The sequence below is a fragment of the Triticum dicoccoides genome, chromosome 4B (genome assembly GCF_002162155.2).
Source record: "Triticum dicoccoides isolate Atlit2015 ecotype Zavitan chromosome 4B, WEW_v2.0, whole genome shotgun sequence".
NCBI lineage: Eukaryota > Viridiplantae > Streptophyta > Magnoliopsida > Poales > Poaceae > Triticum > Triticum dicoccoides.
The window spans coordinates 42,024,808-42,043,534 of NC_041387.1; positions in this window are offsets into that span (position 1 = coordinate 42,024,808).

The following is an 18,727-nucleotide window of genomic DNA, read 5'->3' on the forward strand; positions in this document are numbered from 1 at the left end:
GGACTCAGCAATCCCATTACTATGGGTATCAAGACTAGCAAAGCTGAATGGGTATGGAATGGATAAGTGGTGAGGTTGCAGCAAGCGACTAAACATTGTATGGTGGCTAACTTACGAGTTAAAGAATAAGATGAGAAGCTATGCAAACGGTCACGAACTAGTAGCGACCACTAAGTGATCCTGAACTACTTACGTTCAAACATAACCCCACCGTGTTCTCTTCTCGACTTACTCGAAAAGAGACCATCATGGTCACGCACATGGTTGGTGTGTTTTAATTCAAATCTGATGTCAAGTTCCCTACAACCAGACATTAAAAATTCCCATCTGCCAAATAACCGCGAGCACGACTCTCGAAAGTTTAAACCCTGCAGGGGTGTCCCAACTTAGCCCATGACAAGCTCACGATCCGCGAAGACAATCCTCCATCGCGGGACATCCGATCAGACTCGGGATCCCAGTGCAAAAGACATTTCAACAATGGTAAAACAAATCCAGCAAGACCTCCCGGCGTGCCGACACCTTAATAGTAGCCGTGCGTATCTCATCTCAGGCCATGTCCGGATAGGTCAGCCTACGAGTAAAACCAGATCCTCGGGTTGCCCCGTGGTGGCCCTGTAGTCTGCCCATTTGGGACCAACACCATCAACACTGGCCCCCCTATATTATGTAGAATTACACCTCGGGTAGTGCTAACTCCCTATGCGTCAAATTTAATATCAAGTTTAGTTATTATGTTGGGAAAATGGTAAAACCGATGTTTGGCCCTGCTGGAAGAGTTTTATTCAAACCGAACTGTCAAGAGGGGCCCATAAACCCTCATCGTGTTACGGATGCAAAATCAAGGAATATAACACCGGTATGACGAAAACTAGGGCGACAAGAGTGGAACAAAACACCAGGCATAAGGCCAAGCCTTCCAACCTTTACTAAGTATATATGTGCATTAATTACATAAGAGATATTGTGATATCCCAAGATATCCATGACATCCATGCCCCAACATGGAACAAACTGCAACTGCACCTACAACTAGCAATGCTATAAGAGGGGCTGAGCAAATCGATAATATAGGCAAACAACGGTTTGCTGGGATGGTGAAAAAGGTTAGAGGTTGTTTCATGGCAATTTGGGAGGCTTGATAAACAAGTGGTAGGAATCGCGACATAGCAATAACATCGAGACAACTAACATAGCAATGATAGTAGTGAGATCTAGGGTAACATTCATCTTATCTGAAATCCCGCTAGGAAGAAGACCGAGTCCATAAATAAGACGAACCAACGTAGACGAACCAAGTGTAATCGAACGAATCCTCACAATCGCAATGAAACCGGGAACTATCGAGAAGAAGCACAACTGGAAAGAAGCAAACAACATGATAAACCAACAAGCATAATCATGGCATGATGCACAATCAAGTATGATGCATGTCTGGTTTAACGAGTCATGGCATGGCAAAGTGCAACAAACAATACTACAAATTAAGTGGAGCTCAATATGCAACGAGTCGCATATTGAAGAATCACCACATTCATTTTTTTAGTTTGCTCTTGTTCATGTACAAGACAAGTTAAATGTTGGTTAACATGGCAACAGGTGAAGCATAACAAAACTACCTATCTAGGCAAGTTTAAATGTGGCCTGAACAACAAACAACAAATCCGGAAAATCCTCATATGCATATTTCGAATTGGCCCTGTTCTGCCTAAACCATATTTTAGAGTTGTTAAACAACAAAAGTAAGTGCATCATGTTAATCTATGCATTTTTCTAGACAAGTTACATATAAAGTTTATTAAATTCAGAGCTACAGTTGAATAGATATGGAATAGACCATTTTAACATGTCATTTATGCAAATTAATGCAAACAACAATTTTAAATATTTTTAACGGGGACGAAAATTGCATATTATGAAAGTACATGAAAATCTGAGCAAGATGCATATATGACAGGTTTTATTTGAAGGGTGGTTATTTAGTTATTGACAATTTAAAATCATGGCATTTCTGTAATTATGCATGCACTGAAAATAGAGAAAATCTCTGAGATAAAAAAACAAACACGGGCCGGATTGCAGCAACCTGCAGTGGCCCAGGAGGACTTGGTACGAGTGAGCGCTGAGTGTGTGTGTGCGTGCAACAGTAAAGGAAAAGCAGAGCAAAAATTGGGGCGCCTGGGACTCGAATCCCAGACCCCTTGGATGGATAGTGGTTGTATGTTCATGATGCAAACAGAGATCGGCAGAAGATAAAGCATATGCGCATCGCGACCAGGACAAAAAATGAAGCGTGCACATGGACGGGGACTCGTCGGCGACGGGAGCCAACAACAACAGCTGCTGTAGTCACAGAGGACTGGCGGGGGTGCGGAAACGTGCCAGGGTGCGTGTGATGGAGCAACGACGCAAGAGGGTCGGGCATGGGTGCACAAGGCGGGGCTGGCGCAAGGCTGAGCCTTGCTTCGGCCATGGTTGCCAGTGAGCAAACGCGACGACGGCGAGGGCGGCCGAGCAGTGGCGGGCATGCGGGTTTGGAAGGGGGATTTGGCGCGCGCAAGCGGAGGGATGCGGGGCGCTCGAGCTCGAGCATTGCTCGGCTCGGGCATGCAAACACGCGCAGTGGCAGGGAAGAAAAACGTGGCGAGGCGGCGGGTGCGTGGGTGTGCGAGGAAACTGGCGAGGACGCGACCATGGAGGCTGTGTGTGTGTGTGTATGTGCAGACGACGATGTGTGGGATCAGCGAGCAGAAGCAGCAGCACAAACACGAACTCGAACTCACGCCATGGAGCTCATGGAGACCGTGAGTTCCTGCTTGTCTGGACAACGTCTACGAGAATGAAACGCACGAGAGAGGAGGGATAAGAGGAGCGGATCGTCACCGTGGGGCTGCTGCTGGAGTCGTACGAGTTCGATGGTGATCTGAGACGGCGAGAGGAGGTGCTGATCGGGGCGGCGTCCTCGGGTCCGTGAAGCAGAGGAGGCAGGGGAAGAAGAGGATGCGGGCGTCGCGGCCTTGGCGTCCCATGGCGATGCAGAGGACGACGGGGATGGAGGTGAACTTGGAGAAACTGCTGGACACCTGGGCTCCGCCTGGGTTCGACGGAGAGCACGTCGGCAACGAGCCGGTGTTCCTGGTGGTCTCTGATGAGTGGACGACGATGACTATGGTGACGACTCACCTGTGGTGGCGGCGGAGAGGAAGAAGAGGGCTAGGGAAAACCCTAGGGAAGCCAGGGGATTTATAGGAGAGCTACTAGGCGTCGAGGCGTCGTGGTTTCACCGCGGTGGCCATGTGCGCTTCTTCACCCAGAGTTACTGTGAGAGAAGAAAAGTGCCAAGGTGGAAGAAAAGGAAGAGGAGTGAGGATGACATGTGGGGCCGAAGGATTGCATTGGAGAGAAAATTACTAGGGGAAGGCTAGGCTGGGCTGCTGCTCTCTTGCAGCTGCGCTCCTAGGCCAGGGCGCCCCAGGTGAGGTCGGCCCAGGTAAGTCTTCTCCTTTTCTTTTCAATTTCTATTTATTTAAATAAACAGTTGCACGAAAAGAAAAGGCCAGGGGGCTAAGAGGGGAGTTTTCAGATATGCAAATATCCTCAAGCTGCTCGAATTATGAGTTATTTGAATAAATTGCTTTAGGCATTTTTAAAGATAGAAAAATAAATTAAGTTTGAATTTAATTCAAACTTGCTCCATTTTTGAACCTAACCAAAACAACTTCAAAAGGTTGAAATTTGGCAGAGAGGTAAAAGACACGGAGTAAGATTATCAGGAAACAAATGAACATTAATGGAGGCAGGAATAATGTCACTTGACATGAAAGCCAAAATTTGAAATAGATGAAGAAGAGGATAGGTTGTGCACTTGGGGAAAAATGTTGATGGAAAAGATTAAGATGGACAGCACACCAACAATACATCAACATGAAGAATGCAACCCACATGATGATCATGATAGAATGCAATAAAATGACATAAGACATATCAAATCATATAGCATAGCAAAGCAAGAATGATCATGGCAACAACAAGGATGGCATCCTATATTCAATAATGAACATGATGCAAGAAGCAAAATATGACAATGGCAGTCATCGATCATGGCAACAAATAGTTGAAACACACAACAACAAAAAAAATAAATGGAAGGCATCTGGAGCATTGGTCTCGGGGCGTCACAACACTCCCCCACTAATAGAAGATCTCGTCCCGAGATCTTAGGAACGAGATGAAAGAGGAATAGGAACAAAGTTGCTTCTTGGATAATTGAGTGAAACCAAAAAACCTTGAGAGGTTGAAAAACTTGGAAGAAAGGGTACAACAGAGACGAACGAGATTGAGGCTCTCCCGTAAAATGAGGAAAATAAGGAATACGACAAGAACCAAGAGCTTAAGGAATAAGATAGACTCTGAAACCACTCCGGTTAGACAAGGTAGAAAAGGAATAAGAACGAAAGAATTCGGATAGCGTCCGAGTAGAAAAGGAAAGCAGAGATTGGCAAGAAAAAGGACTTGACACTCCAGCAAAATGGATAAGCAAAGATTAAACTAGATGATGGGCGAAAAGAGCAACATCACACTACCTCCAGAACGGAAGAGTAGAAGGTAAATCATTGCAAGGAAAATAAAGGGAAAAACAAAAGACAACTTCCACCATAATTGAATTGAGAGACATCCTTGCAAGGAATGATTGAATGGAGTTGTTGGAAATTCAACAACGAAAAGACTAAGCTTCTTGTGGGCTTATAGAAAACATCTCGGAACTTGAGGTGAAATTCCGCCACAACCAAATGCTTGAATAGCTGAGAAGAACGAAGAAATGCAAGACTCCACTTCAAAAGAGTACGAAGAATTAATTGCACCTCGAGACGCAAGAAGAAAACATACTTGAGCTTCTCCACAAGTATTTTGATGAACACTTGAAGAATGAATTAAATCATGAAGAACCACCATGAAGAACTCCGGTAATAAAAGGATGATGAGATAGGAATGAAGGATGAAAAGAATAAGATTAAAGCCTTGCGGTGACTTAGATGGAGGTCCCGACAAGATGGCCGAGGAAACTTTGAACTCCAGAAAAGAAAAGATGAAAACACTTGGGATTATAATTTATTCATCGTGAACAAACTCTGAAGGAAGGGATTACTCAACTTGATGAAAATAATAATAATTAAGTTATGCTTATCCTCCATCAGTTAAATTGATGAGAAGCAATGGATTTGCATACTACTTATTCACATTGAAATGATTTAAAGAGAGATGTAGCACAAAACATGAAAATGACTTCATGAACCACCGGTAGGATTGGAAAGAACGAATGAATTGATATGATAACAAAGGAAAAAGGAATCTTGAGCGAATCACCGGTAGTATTGAAACCAAGTGAAGAAAAAGAACGAACCACTGGGAAGAATTAGGAACCCGGAGATACTTGAGGCAATTTAGATATATGAGAATGAAGATATCACAAGCTGACTAGGGAATATTTCGAACAATGCACTGGAAGAATATGGAGACTAACGAAGAGGCATTAATTAAGCATAGTTGGAGGACAAAGTTGAAAACTCAGAAAGAAGAAATCTTCTGGAATGATGGTCTCCGGTGAAACAAAATGAAAGAAATAACTCCTGACATACTCCGGATGGGTAAGAAAAGAATGCTCACAATCGGAAGGAATTTTTGAGATAATAACTTGAAGCTTGAACAATGAATCTTCAAGAGAACGAGCAAGATTTAAGAGAAACTCTTCTTCGGTCTTCAAATGACGACGAGAAACACCACCAAAATTGTTGAGACACTCGGGAAGAATGGAAATAGGAAAGGTTGAACCAAAGATGAAAATGATTTGAAAGCGAACTTGGAATAGGCATATGGCTGATGAAATTCATTCTTACTGTCGGGGAAACTGATCCACGAACACCTATGGGACCGGCGGACCGAGCCCCTTTTGGTTCGGTGGGGGGCGGAGATCGCACGAAGAGCAGATCGAGGCAAAGCACACGAGCAGTTTACCCAGCTTCGGAGCTCTCCGGAGAGATAACACTCCTACTGCTGCTTGTTTGATTGTATTGAGTTCTTTCTCGGGAATGTCGAGTGCTACAGTACACATGAGCTGCTAACGAGACCGAGCGTGAGTGTATTTCTGGCTTCCCAATCCGAAGCCCCCCCCTCTACGTTGCGCATGGGCCTCCTTTTATATGCTGAAGGGGTCACCGACAGGAGGCAACGTAGACAAGGGCAAAAACGTAAAAGGAGTGGTGGTTGGTACAGCTACCTGTACAGTATATCCTACCTAACCCTGACGGCAGGGGACAAAGGCATTAAATGCCCGTCCGCGTCGCCCGAATAGTGTAAAAAGGGACCGTCAGGGGCGCCACCGCTCGCCACGATGGCAATCTTGTCAGCGTCGCATGCCACCGCGTACCGCTGGCTGCACAGCCTCTCGCCACGCGCGCCTGGAAAGGCCCCAGGGCGACACGTTGGTGGATGTGCTGGAGCGTGGGTACAGAGTGGTCACTTGCCGCGGCAAGCGCCTTGCCGCGGTCGTTATCTTGCCGGGCCCGGAAGTTTGTCGCTTACCGGGCCTTGCCGGGACGCGGGGCGCGTCGCGGCAAGTTCCTTGAAATGCCATGGCGGCCTTCCCGGCAAGCTCCTCTTGCCGGGGTCTTGTCTCCTTGGCTTAAATACTTTGTTCTTGAATGGCTTCAAAGGAACCACGGAGGACCTTGGCGGTCACCCGGCAAGCCCTGCCGTGGGGCGCTGCAACTGCCCGTGCACAAGTTCGGGATACTAGGGTACCCCTACCCTAGTACACCGACAGGAGCCCCCGGGCCTGGGCCACACACGGTGCCGAGCGCTGTTGGGCCAGGCCCAAAACAGGGCATGGGCACGCGCGGCCCGGGTTACGCCGTATCTTATTCCGTATCCACCACGCCCTCCCAACGACACGCGTCTAATGCGGCATCGTGGGAGAGATCGTGGGTGGTTTCTTTATTCGGAAGGACGAAACGTCCGCCCCCTCCCTCTTTATAAGCAGGGGAAACAGGGGCAGTTCACCCATCTCGCCAGTTGTTACTCCATTTTCACGAATCTCCGCCGCTCCCCCCTTCTTCCCGAAGCTGAGAGAGAGCAGCGATCCGCCCCCCATTGCCACCAGCACCACCAACGCCGTCGACCTCTCCCACCACCTCCGCCATGGCTCCGAAAGCCGACAAGGGGAAGGGCGTGAAATCGGTCAAGGCGCAGCGGCTCGCGGCGCTGCGAAAGGAGCGGGCCATCTTCCCCCCTCAGCTTGCCGCGAAGGAGCTGAGGGAGTACTACTACCTCTTTTGGTCGACGGAGACGCGAGCGCATCCGCGCACGAAGGTACTCCCGGCTGCCGCCTCGGAGCTGGCTCCAAACGGGTACCCCTTCTTCGCACTGTTCTTCTACTGCGGGCTCTGCCCGCCTTTCTCTGAATTCTTCTGCGACATCATGAACACCTATGGGTTCCGCCTCCTTGACTTCACCCCCAACGCCGTTCTGACCATGGCAGTTTTCGCACATATGTGCGAAAACTTTGTCGGAGTCCACCCAAACGTAGCTCTCTTCCGCCACTTCTTTATGCCCCGGGTTGAGAGAGGGGAGCCTCTTGCCGGCGGGATTGCTTGGATCTCGAGAGTCGGCAAGAAGGAAGCTTATCTGGAGGGAGAGCTCCGCAGCAAATGGGAGGAGTGGAGAGTGGAGTGGTGCTGGATCGTCGAGGAGAACCCGCAGCCGTTTACTGCCCTGCGCCAAGCCCCAATAGTGCATGGCAATGATTGGAGCAACGTGGCCCCGGAAGACGACAGGCTGAAGATTGCCGTCACCCGGATCCTTCGCCTCAGGCTTGCCGGGCTCACCGTAGGCGTCGTTGGCGCAGATTTTCTTCGCCGCCGCATCGCCCCCTTGCAGGAGAGGAGGAGGCCCGCCTGGGAGTTCCAGAACTCGGCAGATATCATGAGGCTGCGCCCGGGCCTCAACTTCAACTTCACTGTCCTGGAGCTGGACGCGATGCTCCTGGAACTATTCAAGCGCGATCCCCAACATCCATTCATACTGCCGAGGGGTGTCGTTCCGTTGTGCAACAACTCCTCGCTCGACCGCATCCGCGCAATGATGCCGTTGTGCGATTCGCACGGAATCGTCCCGACCTGGCAAGAGCCTGCCGACGACGTTGTGCGACAGTTCTTTGACGGCCTGGAAGAAGTGCCGATCCGCACCGATGAACAGAAGAGCCTCACCCGCGACACCACCGATGATGAGATGCAGCGCATCGCCACCAGGCTAGAAGAGGTGGCAGCAGCCGCTGCCGCGGGCGAGTTCGGCTTCACCGTGGAGGAGGCAGAGGCAGCAGAGGCGGCAAGCCTTGTCGAGCGAGAGGAGTTTGCCGGCATGGAAGAGCTTGCCGGGCCTGAGGCTGAGTCGAGCGAGCCCGGCGAGGGAGATCTTGTCGGGCCCGAACCTTCAGACAGTTTGCCGCAAGCGGAGCCCCCAGCTCCACCAAGAAGGCGTCTCCGCAAGGCCGGGGACGTAGCGGGGCGGCAGACGGGTCAACAGCCGTCGTGCCGTGCGACACGCTCTACCGCGGCAAGCACTGTTGCCGCGGGAGCGCCTCACGCCGCTGCGGCAACTAGGGCGGGGTCTTCCCGGTCCAGCGCCACTGCTCCCGCCAAGCGGACGAGGGAGCCTACTCCTCCGCCTCGTCGCACCGGAGGCGAGCCGGACTTCGATCTCTCCGCGCTCAGCTCCGACGAGGAAGAAGAAGAGTAAGATTCCTTACTGTACTTGTATTTCTTCAATTTCGTTGCTTTGTCTTGTATCTGACTTGCTTCATTCTGAACACGTTCCTTTTCAGGACGCTGGCCCAGAGAGCGGCGAAGAGAGCCAAGGTCCCGGTGATTGTCATCGAGGACGAACCCACCACGCCAGCGGAAGGTGCGCCCGAGACCACCTTGCCGGACCCGGCAACTTTCCCCCAAAGCAGCCCCCAGCGTAAGTGTATAGTTTATTTCCTGCTTTCAGGCGCGCATGGGTGCTCTTCCTTTGCTGATATTTGATTGCTGGTTTGTGCAGGAGCAGAGCAGCCTCACCAGGAGTGCCCGGAGGCCGCTCCCGAAGTGCCATCTGCTTCGACTACTCCGCCAAGGGAGGCTTCCCCGGCAAGGGAGCGTTCCCCGGCAAGGGAGAACTCTCCGGCAAGGGACAATTCTCCGGCAAGGGATGGCACCAGTGATCCTCCGGTGGTTGAGACCACGGCTGCAGATCCTAGCACAGGTAATTTCTTTGCTTGAGAACTTCCCTTGGGTTCTTCTTCTTATGATTTTCTTTTTTGAATATTTGCTTGACTTCTCTCCCTTTTCCGCTCGTCAGATCCACCTGCCACGGAGCCGATGGAGACCGAGGACGCCGGCGAGGAGGGCGCGTGCGGCAGTACCGACGACGCTGTCGCCACCGAAGGAGAGGCCGGCGCTGATGAGCCCGCCGACGAAGAGGCCGCCGAAGCTGCCGCCGCAGAAGCTGGCGAGGGATCCGGCGATCGCACTGACGGCCCCGAGGCCGCAGGAGCTCCAGGCGCTACGCCGACCGCCGATCCCTCTGCCGCTGCCGCAGCGCCAGGCTCCGAAGAGCCCTAGCCCGGCGCCTATTTAAAGGCCGGCGACGGTATCTTCATCAAGCTTCCCTGGGCATCAAGCTCCAGGGCGCCGGTCGAGGGAGAAATCCTGGACGGAGAGGTGCTTGCCTCCGCTGAGTTGACGCTGGTTGACGCGCCAAGCAGCAGCAGCGACGAGCCTGAGGAGGAGCGGCTGCTGCGGAAGCTGATGTCTCTCTACTACGCCCGACAGACCAAGCTGGCATCTCGAGAGGCGCTTGTCGCGAAGGCGGGACTTGATATCGAGAAGCGCGCGGAAGAGCTCCGGGGTCTCAGGCAGGAAGCCCTCCGGTCCCTGGCGGAGGAGCGGGAGCAACTTCTCGAGGAGCGGAAAGCCTTTCTCCTCGAGAAGGCTGAAGTTGAAGAGAAGCAACGGCTTGTCGCCGAAAATCTATTTGCGCAGGAAGGAGAGTTGGCGCAGCACAAGGTCAACCTTGACAGCCACGAGAAGGAGCTTGCCGCGTGCGAGCAAGCAATTGGCGGGGCTCTCAAGGAGGCAAGGGATGCCGCCACAACTGTCGAGGCCGCCAAGAAGGAGCTGGAGACGAAGGTGGCGCAGCTGGAAGCCGATCTCAGGGCGAGCGGCGAGGAGCTTGCCGAGCTCAGGCGTGAGCGCGAGAAGGACGCTGCCGCTCATGGTGAGCTGCAGGGTCTTCTCGCTGAGAGGAGCAAGGAGCTCAGCGTCGCCAAGGATTCCAATGCTGATCTCGAGTTGAAGCTAGCCACCTTGACTCAGACGCTGGACGGCGCCAGGGAGCGGGAGGTCGCCTTGTCGGAGAAGATCAAGGCCGATGAGGTGCTGCTGGCGAATGCTGCTGCCGCCCAGAATGCATTTAGGGAGACTGTGGAGCACTGGACGAGGGTCTCGTGAATGTTGCCGCAGTCATCGACGGGAGCTGGCGCAGCTGGGGATGGAGGACCTCGGGTACTCCTCCGATGAGTGCCTCCAACCCAGCGCCAAACTCAGCTTGTTCTTCAAAGGCGTGGCGACGGCCCTCCAGCGACTCCGGGAGAAGATCCCAAAGCAGCTAGCCGACGAGTCACGCAAGATCTGCGCGGGAGTTCTTCAGAAGGTGCTGGTGAAGGTGGCCTTCCACAACCCAGGCCTCAACCTCACCAACGTCCTCAGGTCCCTGCCGCCAGATGCTGATCTGGAGGCGCTCAAGGCCCTTGTCGCACCCATTGTGGACAAGGTGAGCGAGATCAAGAGGGTCGAGGGCGATCGCGTAGATTAGGCCGCCCGTTTTCTCTTTTTCTTGTCGCTGCTGGTCATGTTATGAGAACAATATATTAGAGCTGCGACAAGCTATCTTGTAATATAACTCTATTTTGGGTAGAGATTGCTGTGTTATTTCCTTTACTTGACTCCTTCCTTTGTATGTTTTTGCCCTACGCTTTTAGGGAACTTGTCGGCGCAGGTACCCTAGCCGCGAGCGCTGAGTGCGGGACATCAGCAGCCTGCTGGCTGTGCTGCTTCCGGCAAGAAACCTCGTCGCAACTAGTCGCAGCTCGCTTAAGTTGTTGAGCGGACTCGAAACAAAGTAAGGGCGCAACTAGCTACGAGTTGGTTCCCCCGCGCACAGGTTTTCCATACAAAGCACGGTCGTTCGAGGAAGATAACTTAAAAATTTAAAAACTGTTTGCTTAAACTTTGGCAACTTAGCTTTTCTGCCATTTGCTTTCCGGTAAGGCGAAACTTCCTTGAACGATGCCTGGTCCACACCATCACCTTCTCCTTTCCCCCCGGCAAACTTGTGTGTGAGGGAACCATCCTTTCCTTTTTGAGAAAAAGAAAGAAGAGAAAATAAAGATATGGAGCCTTATGGCTCGTTATCGCTTACCGGGGGTAGGTACTGCACAAAGTGTCAGATAGCGCATGCAAAAGAAGTATAAAGCATGAAATTGACAAGATGTGCGAAGCACATGAGCTTTACTTATGCACGGGGTCTGCGCCCGGCGCTGTACAAAGGGTTACATGCAACATCGGCAAGACTTGTACAAAAGGTGGTTGCCGGAACGGGTTCCGGCAACCGCGCCCTACGGGTAAAACTTACGAAGATGCTCAATGTTCCAGGAGTTGCTCACCGGAATGCCATCTTTGGTCTCAAGGCGGACAGCGCTGGGCCTAGTGACTCGTTTCACCCGATATGGGCCTTCCCACTTCGGCGTCAACTTGTTGGAATTCTTGGCGGACTAAACGCGCCGAAGAACAAGGTCACCTTCCTCGAAACTTCTGGCATTAACTTTGTGGCTATGGTAGCGACGCAAAGCTTGCTGGTACCGAGCAGCTCGTACAGCAGCCTGAAGACGGTTCTCCTCAAGGAGCAGCGCATCATCTTGTCGCAGCTGCTCTTGCTCAAGCTCATCATAAGCGAGCACTCGAGGTGACCCGTATACGAGTTCCGTGGGGAGAACTGCCTCTGCTCCATAGACTAGAGCGAAAGGTGTCTGGCCAGTGGCTCGATTTGGCGTCGTTCTGATCGACCAAAGAACCACCGGTAGCTCCTCAATCCAGTTCCTTCCACACTTACGCAGCCTGTTGAAAGTTCTGGTCTTGAGCCCGTGCAGCACTTCAGCATTTGCCCTCTCCGCTTGACCGTTGCTTCTCGGATGAGCAACAGAAGCGAAGCAGACCTTGGCGCCAAGATCTTGGACGTACTGCATGAAGGTGCGGCTCGTGAATTGCGTGCCGTTGTCGGTGATGATCCTGTTAGGGATCCCGAAACGGCAAACAATCGACTTGAAGAACTTGACTGCTGACTGTGCTGTCACCTTCCTCACTGGTTCCACTTCCGGCCACTTTGTGAACTTGTCGATTGCAACATACAAGTACTCAAAGCCCCCGACAGCTCGGGGAAAGGGCCCGAGGATGTCGAGCCCCCAGACCAAAAATGGCCAGGATAAAGGGATCGTCTGGAGAGCTTGAGCTGGCTGGTGTATCTGCTTGGAATGGAACTATCACGCTTCACACTTGGTTACTTGTGCAGTTGCATCCTGGAGGCCTGTCGGCCAAAAGAACCCTTGCCGGAACACTTTGCCGGCAAGTGCTCTTGCGCCAATGTGGTGGCCACATATGCCTCCATGCATCTCTGCCAACAACTTTTGTCCATCTTCCCGATGAATACACGTCAATTTCACACCGTTGAGTCTTCTTTTGTACAGTGTGTTGTCAACAAACTGGTACATACTTGACTGCCGGGCTACTCTTTCCGCTTCCTCTTGCTCTTCGGGAAGTTCTCCTGTCTGAAGGAAAAGGACAATCTGCTGTGCCCATGCTGGAGTTTGCGGCTCGACAACAAGGACTAAAGGCACATCTGCTGCTGTGGGAACATCCGCTTCTACGGCGAGAACCTGTGGCTCAGCCGGAGCTTGATGTTCCCCGGCAAGCTTGCCAGAGAAAAACTTGTCGGGAGCGTCTGCTGCAACGAAACAAACCCTAAGGCTTGCTGGAGCAGACTACTCCTCAGCACTCTTGGTGTTGATCTTGGGGACTTTCTTGGCGGCGGCTTCGGGGAGCTCTGCCGGAAAATAGTCACCAGAGATCAACTTCCTCTTCTTGCTCTGTCCAGTTGATGGTTTTACAGATGGCTGAGTCAGCTTGAGCACAAAGATCCCTGGTTCCACAGGTAACCTGAGCGCGGCGCACTTTGACAGGCCATCAGCAATGTCATTCTGAGCTCTTGGAACATGTTTCATTTGTAGGCCGTCAAAGTGCTCCTCTAGCTTTCTCACTTTATCGACGTAAGCTTCCATCAACGGACTCTAATAATTCTTGTTCACTTGGCGGACGACAAGCTGTGAGTCACCCCTGACAATGAGCTTCCTAATCCCAAGGTCTGCTGCGATCCTGAGGCCGGCAAGCAAGCCTTCATACTCTGCGGTATTATTCGTTGCCTGCTCCTTGGGAAAGTGCATGTGGACTACGTACTTGAGGTGCTCTCCGGTGGGTGCGACTAGCAGCACACCCGCACCGGCGCCTTGCAGCGAGAAGGCACCATCAAAATACATCAGCCACTCTTTGTTTGCTTCCTTGACGGGGATGCTCGTTTCTGGAATTTCTTCATCTTGTGTTGGCGTCCATTCTGCTATGAACTCTGCCAATGCTCTGCTTTGGATAGTTGAAGTGCTCTCAAACTTCAGGCCAAAGCTTGACAGTTCCAGCGCCCACTCGACAATCCTGCCTGTTGCTTCTGGATTCTGCAGTATCCTCTTCAGCAGAAAACGAGTGACGACTGTGATCTCATGTGCTTGGAAGTAATGGCGCAGCTTTCTCGAGGCCATGAGAAGGCCGAAAAGCAATTTTTGCACACTAGAGTACCTTGACCTAGCCCCCTGCAGAAGGGAACTGACAAAGTAAACTGGGCGGTGCACCATTCTTTTCTGCATCTTGTCACGCGCCTGCGCAGATCCATCTTTGTCGGGACCAGAGCTTGCCGTGAAGCCCCTTGCTTGTCGCTGGATGCATCTGCCGTGGTTGCTGGCTCATCATCCGCCTCCCTCTCCGCCACTAGCGCAGCACTAACCACTTGATTGGTTGCCGCTATATACAGCAGCAACTTCTCTTGTGGCTTAGGTGCGACAAGTGTTGGAGTAGAGGACAGGTATCTCTTCAAGTCCTGCAGCGCAGCCTCCGCCTCCGGAGTCCATTTCATTGGACCTGCCTTTTTAAATATTTTGAAAAATGGCAGGACGCGCTCAGCAGATCTAGAGATAAACCTGCTGAGAGCAGCCACGCAACCGGCAAGTCTTCGTACATCCTTGACGCGCTTGGGTGCTTCAATCTGCTCAATGGCCTTGATCTTGTCGGGATTAGCTTCAATTCCCCGCTGAGACACGAAGAACCCGAGAAGCTTGCCGGAGGGGACTCCAAACACACACTTCTCGGGGTTCAGCTTGAGGTTGATCTTGCGCAGATTTGTGAAGGTTTCGTGTAAATCTTGAATCAGGGTCGCCCTGTCCTTGCTTTTGACCACTATGTCATCCATGTAGGCTTCCACATTTCTATGCATCTGCGGCTCAAAAGCGTGGTGGACTACCCTTGCAAATGTTGAACCAACATTCTTTAGACCGAAAGGCATCCGTACGAAACAGTATGTGCCACATGGGGTGATGAATGCAGTCTTCTCCTCATCCTCTTCTGCCATGAAGATCTGATGGTATCCTGAGTATGCATCAAGAAATGAAAGCAAGTCACATCCGACCATGGAGTCAACAATCTGGTCGATGCGCGGCAAGGGAAATGGGTCTTTGGGACAAGCTTTATTGGCATCGGTAAAGTCGATACAAAGCCTCCATTTCCCGTTAGCTTTGCGCACGACAACATGATTGGCCAACCACGTAGGATGGAGCACTCCTCTGACAAGGCCTGCTGCTTCCAATTTCTTGATTTCTTCTGTGATGAATTCTTGGCGCTCCACTGCCTCTTTCCTGACTTTCTGCTTGACGGGCCGCGCATGAGGACAAACGGCAAGGTGGTGCTCAATTACTTTCCTGGGAACACCGGGGATGTCAGACGGTTGCCACGCAAACACGTCGACGTTCGCCCGCAGGAAAGCAACGAGCGCGCTTTCCTATTTAGGGTCGAGAGTGGCACTGATGGTGAAAGTACCACCAGTGCCGTCCTCCTTGGAGGACACCTTCTTGGTCTCTGGCGGAGCTGCCATTGCCTTCTTACACTTGCCGGTGGAGCTCGATGGCGCGTCCTCGACGGTAGCGCAGCACTCCGAAGAGGTGCGCTTGCCGGAGTGGGCATCAGAACTCTTGCCGGACTTGGTCTTTTTCTTCCCCCCAGGAGCTTCAGCGGCAAGTGATTTGCGATCTGTTGCGGCTGCTGCTTCCCGGTAGATCTTGTCGGCGCAGATAAGAGCATCCTTCTTGTCGCCAGGGACAGAGATGACGCTTATCGGGCCTGGCATCTTCAGCATGTTGTATGCATAGTGAGAGGCTGCCATGAATTTGGCGAACGCTGGACGGCCAAGTATCCCATTGTAAGGCAATGGAAAATCAGCAATGTCAAAAGTGACCCTCTCAGTCCTGAAGTTCAACTCGCTGCCAAATGTTACCAGCAACGTGATCTTTCCCTTCGGCTTGCTCCTTCCCGGATTGATTCCTTGGAATGTGCCGGTCTCTTCGAGCTCGCTGTCAGGGATCTGGAGTTTCTGGAGTACCGCGGAGGAGATCGGGTTCAAGCCGGCCCCACCGTCAACTAGCATCTTAGTGACCTTGAGGTTGCGGATAGTTGGTGAAACCAACATCGGCAAGCACCCGACCGCAGTTATGCGATCAGGGTGGTCCTCAATATCAAAGATGATAGGCGTGCTGGACCATTTCAGAGGCCTGCGTGACTCGATGGGTGGTTCTGCCGCATTGACTTCCCGCACCCACTGCTTGAGCTGGCGGTGTGAAGTATGCAGAGAAGCACCACCGTCAACGCACAGGACCTCTGTGGCTTTCTGGAACTCCTGCTCATCGGCCTCGTCATCATCCATATCTTCGTCGTCGTCGTCATCTTCATCCTTGGCGCGGCCGCGGGGAGGTCTGTCTCCTTGCCGTTGCTTGGCCTTGCCGCGGCGTCCTCCTCGGCCGGGGCGTTTCTTGCCGGACCCTCCAGCACCTTCCTGGGCTTTCTCCTTATCGCGTCGCTCGTATTCAGCTTTTTGCTGCTCGACAAGCTGCTCGACCTTCTTGCAGCTCTGGAGGTCATGGCCCTTGGTGCGGTGGATCTTGCAGTACTGCTTGTTTGTGCCGTCCTGCTTGTCGGCGACCGCCACAGCCTGGTAGTTGGTGCCAGCGGCAATCTCTTTGCCGGAGCTACCAGCTTTGGCTTTCTTGGTGCCACCTCCGTTGCCGGACTGCTCAACGACTAGCACCTCTTTGCCTTTCTTCTTCCTGTTGTTTCACCGCCGGTTTTTCTTTGCCGGGGCAGCATCCTTACTATCAGATCCTCCTGCTCCTGTATTCTCTCCGGGGAGTTTCCTCCCTTCCTCAGCACGTGCACACTTGTCGGCCAGGGCATATAGCTCACTGACGTCTCTGATCTTGCGCATCGCCATCTCCTCCCGCATCATGCGGTTTCGCACGTTCTGGTGGAACGCGCTGATTACCGCGGCAGGGTGGACATCTGGGATGTTGTGCTGTACGCTGCTGAATCTCTGAATGTACTTGCGCAAGGGCTGTCCTTCCTTCTGGGCGAGCAGATGAAGGTCACTCTCTTGGCCATGAGGCTTGTGGCCGCCTGTAAAGGCGCCGACAAACTGATGGCATAGATCGGCCCAAGAGGATATGGAGTTGTCCGGCAAGTGCATGAGCCAGGATCTGACGTTGGGCTTGAGCACCAGCGGGAAGTAGTTGGCAAGGATCTTGTCGTCTCGTCCCCCGGCAGCCTGCACCGCAATGGTGTAGATGCTGAGGAACTCCGACGGATGCGTCTTGCCGTCGTACTTCTCTGGTACGTCTGGCTTGAAACTTTTCTTGCTAGGCCACTGGACTTGCCGCAGCTCACGAGTGAACGCAGGGCAACCTACCGCGTACGGAAAGTTTCCTGGTTCCCCTGGCGCATGCATGTCGACAGAGGGCCCAGCGCGCTGGTCGGATTGACGCCGCGCTTCTCTTCGGTGCTCGATGCGCGTACGAGCGTCTTCTTGCTGTCGTTCGTGAAGAACTTGGCATTGATCGCGACGAGCTCGTGGATCCGATGATGCGGTGGAGTCGCTGTCGAGGTGGACCCGACGAGTCAACGATCTTGGCCTTCGGGGTGGAGAGTGCATGGTGGTCGCACCCCCTCCGGTTTCGTCGCCACCGGCTCGCGTCTGGCAGTCCTGCCGTGGCAGCGATGTACTCGGCTGCCGCGGAGTGTCGCCGTTGGCGAAGCCGATGAGACTCTGAATGGTGGTCTTCCATTGATCGGTCTTGTCCGCCGTTGGAGGGTAATCCAGGAGCAGTTGAGCTCGCGCCAAAGCTTCTACTTGAGTGGTGGGCGGCAGTGGCGAACGGTGCAAGGAGCGGGATGTGCTCGGACTTCTAACTATGTTAGAAGGAGCAGTATCCCGTCCAGGCGACCGTGTCTCGCTCGTGCCAGCACGTTGGCGTGCATGCTGGTCTTGAGCACCCCGAGACCCACCAGCTCGATCTTGGTCCAACAAACGTATGGTACTGCGAATACCATGACGCTGTCGGTCCTGCGCCTCCTGAGATGGGCGCGGTACCTGTACGGACGCCGAGGTCTGCGCAGCCTTGTCCTTGGATCTGGCCGCACCGTGAGCTTCCTCGTCGGCGCCCATTCTTCCACCGGTGTCTACCCCACCACTCTTCTGCTCCGGTGGCGGTGGGATCGACACGCACGGAACGGCTGCCTCCGAAGTCCTCTTCTTCGGTGGCATGTCGATGAAGAAGATGAAAATAGCTCGTGTGAATGCCGGATCAGGTTCACACAACCTCTTTGTCCCCTACCTGGCGCGCCAAAGATGTCGGGGAAACTGATCCACGAACACCTATGGGACCGACGGACCGAGCCCCTTTTGGTTCGGCGGGGGGCGGAGATCGCACGAAGAGCAGATCGAGGTGAAGCACACGAGCAGTTTACCCAGCTTCGGAGCTCTCCGGAGAGATAACACTCCTACTGCTGCTTGTTTGATTGTATTGAGTTCTTGCTCGGGAGCGTCGAGTGCTATAGTACACACGAGCTGCTAACGAGACCGAGCGTGAGTGTATTTCTGGCTTCCCAATCCGAAGCCCCCCCCCTCTACATTGCGCATGGGCCTCCTTTTATATGCTCAAGGGGTCACCGATAGGAGGCAACGTAGACAAGGGCAAAAAATAAAAGGAGTGGTGGTTAGTACAACTACCTGTACAGTATATCCTACCTAACCCTGACGGCAGGGGACAAAGGCATTAAATGCCCATCTGCGTCGCCCGAATAGTGTAAAAAGGGACCGTCAGGGGCGCCACCGCTCGCCACGATGGCAATCTTGTCAGCATTGCATGCCACCGCGTACCGCTGGCTGCACAGCCTCTCGCCACGCGCGCCTGGAAAGGCCCCAGGGCGACACGTTGGTGGAT